The sequence below is a fragment of the Diadema setosum genome, chromosome 5 (assembly GCF_964275005.1).
Source record: "Diadema setosum chromosome 5, eeDiaSeto1, whole genome shotgun sequence".
NCBI lineage: Eukaryota > Metazoa > Echinodermata > Echinoidea > Diadematoida > Diadematidae > Diadema > Diadema setosum.
The window spans coordinates 897,035-905,049 of record NC_092689.1 but is presented as its reverse complement, the minus strand read 5'-3'; the positions used below and the strand labels follow the sequence as shown (position 1 = coordinate 905,049).

Here is an 8,015-nt window from a genome sequence, read left to right as displayed (position 1 = left end):
GATAATCCTTCAATTTCCGCGGTGGCCGTGTGACATGCAGGTACATGAACCGTAATATAACACACCGGGCTCCCCAATGAGTGCTATACACGCGCCAGAGGGACAGTCACGATTGACATGGCAACGTGAGAGAGTGGGCCATTGGTTGCTTTGTGAGCGTACGGGCGCGCCTTGTCGTCTGCTGTCATAGGATTGCCTCATCGAGACTCCAGGCGTGCTTGTTGCGACAGGCAGCGCAAGTCAGCGAGTGTTCGTTCATAAGAAACTCTAGCGCACTTGAATTCCCGTGGGCAAAAATAGCCACGGTTCTACACCGTTCGACCACAAGCTTCACTTGCGGACGGGCTCGTGTGATAGGAGGAGTGCTTCTCTACGAGAACATGGGAGGAATATAGCTACCCTGATGCATTCACGAGATATGCATATGATCGTTGAAAAGCACCAACGCGTCAACCGAGCTTTGAGGAAGTATTTCCTGACAATAATGAACAAGACCTGAGAACTCTTGGATATTAAGAAGGAAATATATACGTTCTCTTCCAGTGAAAGGTATGTACACGATTTTCTAATGCACTTTATTGCATTTGAGTGAAACACAAACGGGTGTAATCACAGTCTAAACAAGGAAGAACGGATACATTGATAATATGCATTTCTGTAGACAGGAGATAGTGAAAGGAAGAACTTAGTTATTATCACAAGGCAAAAGCGGAAACCCAAAATGGAGAGGAAGGGGAGGGGAAGGAGAAAATGGGACAGCAGCCATTAAAGGCCTAGATTTAAAGTCAGGATTCTCAATTTACTTACCCGCTGTGACAGTGACACAAAAAGTGCGATGGGCCATCTCCCGGAACGCAATTCTCGAATTAATTTTTGTATATAATTTGTACATATTAATCATCGTAAACCTTGAAAAAAAAAAAAAAAAACACCGCCGAATGATGTGTTCATGTCAAAGACCAAATTAAATGTCCTGTGGATTGCAGATGCAGAGTTCATGAATAAATTTATGGACTTCAATGTTTTGGACCGCCGCCGTTTTATTATTGATAGATCGTACAGTATGATTACAACTAAATAGTAAGGGTGATACGATCAGAATCCCAGAAGCACGCCCGCATGCAGAGGAGGATGAAAATGAGGAGATTCGTATCAGTTGTGTGACAGTGAGGTGGGAGGAGCAGCTGCTAATGCAATGGATGTCACTGCGTCATTATCAACTTATCGTTTATACCCTCAATTTTGTCCAAATTGTGTGCAGTCTCAACCAGTGATCCTGCGAGGTGACACAGTACTCTGTTGTACTCTGGTTTTCAAGGCTTTATAGTTTGGCCATGGAGCTCCTGCAAGTTGTATGTAGATCCATGGTTGAGACATCCGACTATGTCGTTTGCACCAAAAAACCGGTAAACATACATGCAGTTTGGAGATTATGTGTGCTATAAATGGTATAAAGGCAATGTCGTAAGTTTGTTTTGGTTGTTCACCTTGCATTTACCAATCATTATGGGTAGGAATACATTCAAATCAGAACTCTTGAGCTCAATTCAGGTTTCCTCATTGTCTACTTTTCAATGCTACAAACCTGTGAATGCTTCTGGCAGTTTCCATTGTGAGCAATTTGCGAGTCAGACACTTCGGCTAATCGTGATATACTTTCGTGGATGCATTCACTTCTATTTTTATCCATTTACAAGTGATACAATAAGTATTGTTGAGCTGTCGGCCACAAGGTCTTGCCACAGACACTCAAAAGCTCCTACAAATTTTGCTTTTGTGGGTTATCATACTTACAAACTCGTATAAGTTTTGTCAGTCAAGACACGCGACTCGGCGTCTTGACTGACAAAACTTATACGAGTTTGTAAGTATGATAACCCACAAAAGCGAAATTTGTAGGAGCTTTTGAGTGTCTGTGGCAAGACCTTGTGGCCGACATCTCAACAATACTTATTGTATCACCTGTTAAGTGTTTGTTTGACAAGAAATCGAAGAAAACTCTAAACAAAATCAGTCCCACGTTCTCTTAGTTTTCTTTGATTTGGTTTAATTCTGCACATTTTTCCCTCCAGATATAGTAAAATAAATAGAAACCGTGGAAAATAGAAGACACAACTCAACAGAGGAACTGTCATATCCATTCTCTCTAAACAATAAACGGCAAAGTTGTGATTTTGCATATTACATAATTCAGTCATTGAGAGAATACAATATGAAAACAATACAAGAAAAAACCATCATAGCAAAGTCTCACATATAATAATCTATTTTGCTTGAAACATGCAATACCGTGTAGTACTAAAATCAGACAGATTGAATCGTGAGGGCTTGCACCAAATCTAGCAAACGATAAAAAAGTAACGGATGGTACAGTTTCAGTTTATAAGATGGGCCTTCTGAGATATCCAGAGCAAGTAATTCTAATAAAAGGTGAGACCCACCTTTTATTTTGATCACATTGTTTTACTTTGTTTTGGATATCTCAGCCATTTCAAACCCTATTTTCATCATATAAACTTTGAATTTCTCTTAGAATTATACGCTATGTAGCATTTTATTAAGTGGTTTCTATAGTAGCCTATCTCGCAAAAAGTAAAAAGCTGAATCCTTATACCTCCACCATACCATCCCTTTAAATTTCCATTATTTTGTTTTCATGCACTAGTGATTCTGGAAAGTGAATTGTTTATAAACGACGCTATAGTCACAGTCACGTATAACCTTTTGAACTCTTTTCACATCTAGGTCTGTAGGACATTACGTTTTAGAGTATTTAGACATTCAAACATTGTCATAAGCTTGTTACGTCATTGCCTATTGATTCTAGTCAGTATCGTGCAAGGTCTATCCGGATTTCAGAATCCCGTAGAGAATGTATGAATTAAGTACGTTCCTGATTGTGGTCTATTGTTCACTCGGCTGTTCATCACATTTTACCACTTTTAAGATTGTGTCCTTAGCTTTCGATTCTCGTTTAAATCGAGAAGAATTTCTAACACTGCGAACTTCATCCCTCTTCAAAGCCTTCTCCGATATGCCGGATCATGCTCCGGGTTTTCTTTGACCCACGACTTCAGCTAGAGTATAGTTGTCACGTTTGGGGTGATGTTGGATTCGAAATTTAAGTAAGATCGATCTTTGGTGGTTTTACATAATGCAGAGTTTAGCACTAACGTGGTTGTAGGTCCTTCACAGTCGGCCAATTCGGAAGAAAGAATTAATGGGCGTCTTAGCCTGTGCCCATGAGGGGATGGGGTGGTTGGTTCAAAGTTCAAAGTTCAAAGTTCAAAGTTTATTTCATTTTTCAACAAAAACATATGTTTCACTTCATTTAGTAACAGAAAATAAGGTAAATAGAACATAGTGAAATAAAAAGACTACAACAATTGAGAACCTATAGTAATCATACATTGTATTGCAAGAAAGAAACAGAAGTGATCAAAGTAAAATACATGTATACCGTTGTTTTTTTAAATGCGAAAAATGGAGGGACCCACATAAAAAGGTGGGTTAGGTACATCATGGACCCTAGTCCATGGGTACATCGTGTGCTGCATCCAAACACTTTCAAAGGTTATTGAACGAACGTTACCCCTTGAACACTGTTCTTGATATTCATAGTCCTAAGCAAGGCACCTCCTCCGAAGTTTTACCCCTTCTAAACTCAAGGTGTGGTTACTTTACGAAAAGTCGATCATTGTCATGGTGGTAAGGATGTGTGTGTCAGAAGGTGTTAAAATGGCAAACGATAAGACTCCTTCCGAATGATCTTGATGAAGTTGAGCGACGACATTGCAGGGCGGGTGGATTCCAACAAGGAACTTCCAAAGACCATTGTCAACATACAGTTTTTGAACATGGCTTGCGATCGATATTTAAATCCAAGTGGCTTTATCATTGTCAGTTTCATCACAATTAGACTTAATCATTGTATTGAAAATGACAATAGAATAAGACTTATGTCAATGATGATTATTATCATTTTGATTATTCTGATCATTGTTATTAATATCATTATATTATTATCACTATTATGTATATGACATCTGTCTCACTGCTAATGTACGCACTGCAATAAGACGAATGTAGCCTGTTGTACCACTGCTAATCACCCACGGTTCACCCTCCCATCTCCACACACACACACACGCAAACTCAAGAGTCTGAAAAGAGAGAAAATCCTGTGGTGTACATTTTGGATAAAAACCATCCAGACATTGCATATAACTGGAATGGTGTCAATAGGGATTTACGCCTTGTAATCTCGAGAGAGTTTTTTTTAATCAAAAGACGTAAGTAAATACTAAGATATAGGAAATTCACTCAGTACCGTTGCCTTGGGGACTGGGAGATTTAGCGCAGCCAGCCTGCCTTGTGATTGGTGAGCCACAATGTCATAAAGAAATACTAGACGTGACGTATATCGGATGTACAGCTTTATAGTACAGTGTTGACATGTCGCGGCGTGTCTCACCTTTTTCAGGCAAGTTAAAGGTATAGGAGCGCACAGTATAGGTGTAAGATGCGAGCTCACTTTGCGAGACGTCGTATTACTTTTATAAACCATGCTCGATGCTTTAACCAACACTGAAAAAAAAAACAAAAAAAAAAACTCTTGTCTTGAGCGTAAAACGTTTGTGTTTTCTATCCTCGAAAATTAGGTATTTTCTCATTACTATGTAACCACGGAGAAACACTTAAAAACTGACTAAACTTGCTAAAGAATGTTTCATGATGATAACAGAGTGCTTTCAGTTTGCTGTGAACGAGGAGAACCTGGTATGGCTTCCAGAGTTCGCAACTTGTTCGCCTCTAGCAATGAAAATCCGAGTAGCTGGAGTACAGTTTCCCAATACACATACCTTTCGGTGAAGTGGCTATTCATAAGCACGTCGGCTGCCCTTGTACTCCCATTCCTGTGGGATGTCGTCTATACTGTATGCTGAGATTACGACGTGTCTGTACGTTTCACTCAAAAGCCGGTTGATTGAAAGGGACAATTACTGTAATGAGAGGACACTTGTGCCATATTCTCATTGGTGACATAATGCTCTAGTTGTGAATGTGATATGGAATCCAGTGTGGTGCATGCACACATGTTCGGACAGTAAGCAGCGCCCGCCTCGTTCCTCCTTCGTTCCTCTTGGCCCAGATGTTTTCGGCCTGTCTGGCAGTGATGGGGTAATTATGATGATCCATTAGTCGCCATCCCAAAACAGTGCTTATTTCCCTGGCTCGATAAGACTATGTGACTATGCTGGTCTTGAGATGTGTTCAATGCCTGAACCACGGATCTCTCCTTACTCAAATGAAAAAAAAAAATGTGATAAGAATCCACGAAAAAGAAAGTGAGTCATTGCATAGTCCATCTTCTTGATTTTAGTTCAATGTAATAAAATTCAATCATTTTCCACACAATAAAAAGGATAAAACCTCATACAAAGCAAAGATATACATTTCACATATCATTGCAATTGGTGTAATTGGCACATACATAGGTCCCCTACATACGCAAACTAACGAGAGTGTTTTTATCACAGTGATGTTGAGCCACGCTCATTACCTCGTTCATACTCCGAACCCTTTTCTCTCCCTCAATGAATGGAACTGATCCAGTCTTCCGCATATGCTTGACCTTTCATTGCAATTAATTAGTGACTGTGTAGAGCGTATGACCAGGGAGGCTCGTATTCTTTTGAGATAACGCAGAGTGAACATATTGGATCTTTGTCTCTATCATCGATTTGATGCCGCGAGAGTCGAGTCGACGAATGACCGGCTTCTTGGATGGGGATATGTGGCACTTCAGCTGTCTTCCCTACTTGATACAAGTTCTTTTTACATATCCTAACAAAGAAAAGAGCAAACAACAACATTCAATAAGAAGAGAAGACAAAAAAAAGAGTAACACAAAAACACTATTTGCTTCAGATTTGGAAGTGTCAAAACTCGTCATCCATTGCCAGTGAGAAGGCAAAGTTTTGACTAAGTTTCCTCTGCTTACTTTTCATTAATATGACATCTTCCTCTTTTTATGATAACATAAAATGATATAGCAATTAAGGATCGAGAAAAAGGTAAAAAGTCAAAGGAAGAAAATTGGACTCGAATTGTTAGGAATAAGATATTGATGGTCTGTATAAAGAGTATAGCTTGATGCTTTGGAACGCATATATAGCGAACTCAAGAATAAATCAAATGACACAAGACCTAACAGCCTATCTGTTGTTATTTTAGTTACTAATTTCGTTTGAACTTGATATGATTTCATGAACATGGCTAAGGCTGCGGTGATATCACCAGATGCATGAGTGAACCGATTTTCTTACAAACATTTGAAAATAATCTAACTTATCTGAAACAAGCATGACATGATACACTTCGATCACGGCGGTGACCCCCTCCCCCCTCCCCCTCCCTCCTCCCTCCTCCCCCCACTCCGACCGTCTCTATTCTCAGACGTGACAAAATAATTTCACACGAAAGCTTTCCAAGAATAAGCTTTAGCAGCACAATGACTGCACTGTCAGTGATGGAGAAGATGATTCTGCCTTCGGGAAGGTCGTGAGTTTCAACGAGGCAGATCAAATGCGAAGTGAGTTGACGAGATTTGTGTAGAACCGAACAGCTTCACAACACTGAGGAGCCACACAAAATGCATTGCAGTCGTTCCATGATATTACGGCTGTCCTGGTTAAAATGGGTTTCTCGGCCCCCGTGTAAGTGTACCAATAATGTAAGTCTCTTCAATATGCTAACGAGCAGGATAAACATGCACCAGTTTCACACAGAAGACACGTGTGATACGTTTGGCGAAAGGATATAAAACGACATGTACAAATTTAACTCGAAGCGACGTCAATATTCTTAGTTTCAAGATGTATCCTCTGCTTGTTTACACAGATAAAATCTCCATCCATGTTAGTTACGCTATATGCCCTACTAGTATTATCCGTTTATATCTCATAATTATAATTGTCTTTTTCATAGGATCATACATATCTCACATGGGGTAGAATTGGGTCAGTTTGATATCCCTATAATTGTCTAAAGGGTATCATCCTTTTTCAAATAGTATGAATTTGTGTATTACTGTCATTAAAGACTTATTTTGCTTTTTACACACAGATTGACATTGTTTTGATATTGCGATGTATAACTGGATGTCCTTGATTCCTTACTTTGTGTATTTCAAATTAATTGTACTTTGTTGTTCTGTTGCAAGGCACCCAAGAATAAGAGTGTATAGGGCCTAAACCACTGTTGGGGCTACCCTGGGTAAAGAATAGGGCTACTGAATAAATAAATAAAGAGATAAACATACTTATTTATTATTTTTAGGGAAAGAATTGATGTTGATATGAAAAGCGAGACGCCAGACCAACCTCAACGGTCGTGAATTTTGCGTAGGGTCAACAGAGTCCAGTTTTATGGGAATTCGGTTTGACATTGCAGCTGACTTTCCCATGCCATGTCCCTTTCGAAATCGGACTATAGCGAAAATAGGAAAATAGGAAATCCAAAGGGATTCGGACGTCTGCTGTGTAATTGGGGTCATGCCACGGCCTCCATGTCAAACTTACTTCAGAGAGGAAAAGGAGAAGAAAGCCCAGATTCAAAACTCTGATGCTTTTTTGCTCCTTTCCTCCCTTGACATTTGAGGGACACGCTAGGGACGCCCCCTGTCCGAGCCGTGTTCCTGTGGTCATAAGGAGTCCACACCGAGCGGATGTTGCCATCAGAGGAGGATGCGTCAAATTCTGAGTTCTAACACTGTCTCATAGTTTGGCGGTCACAGATGTTTTCTGAATTTTCCTGGCATTTAATATAATTCTTTCAACTACCATCAACTGGTAATACAAGTGTTTACCATGGTTTTCATACAGGTTTGATGATAAACCTAGACCCTTAATCTTGTTTCATAATATGATGTTTACTACATGAATTCTTCTATTCCAGTATCCTTCGCCTTTTTTTTTGGGGGGGGGGGGTGTTTTGTTCATTAATCTGTTTGC

General features: G+C 39.8%; 1 protein-coding gene across 1 annotated transcript in view; it reads left to right on the top strand.

Moving 5' to 3' along the window:
* The first annotated feature begins 319 nt into the window (after positions 1 to 319).
* The window catches only part of LOC140228972 (thialysine N-epsilon-acetyltransferase-like), a 33,674-nt gene continuing 25,978 nt past the window's right edge, over positions 320 to 8,015 (top strand). Inside the window, exon 1 of the mRNA XM_072309231.1 lies at positions 320 to 549. The gene's annotated coding sequence lies outside the window, so the exon portion shown is untranslated. The remainder of the gene's footprint in view (positions 550 to 8,015) is intronic.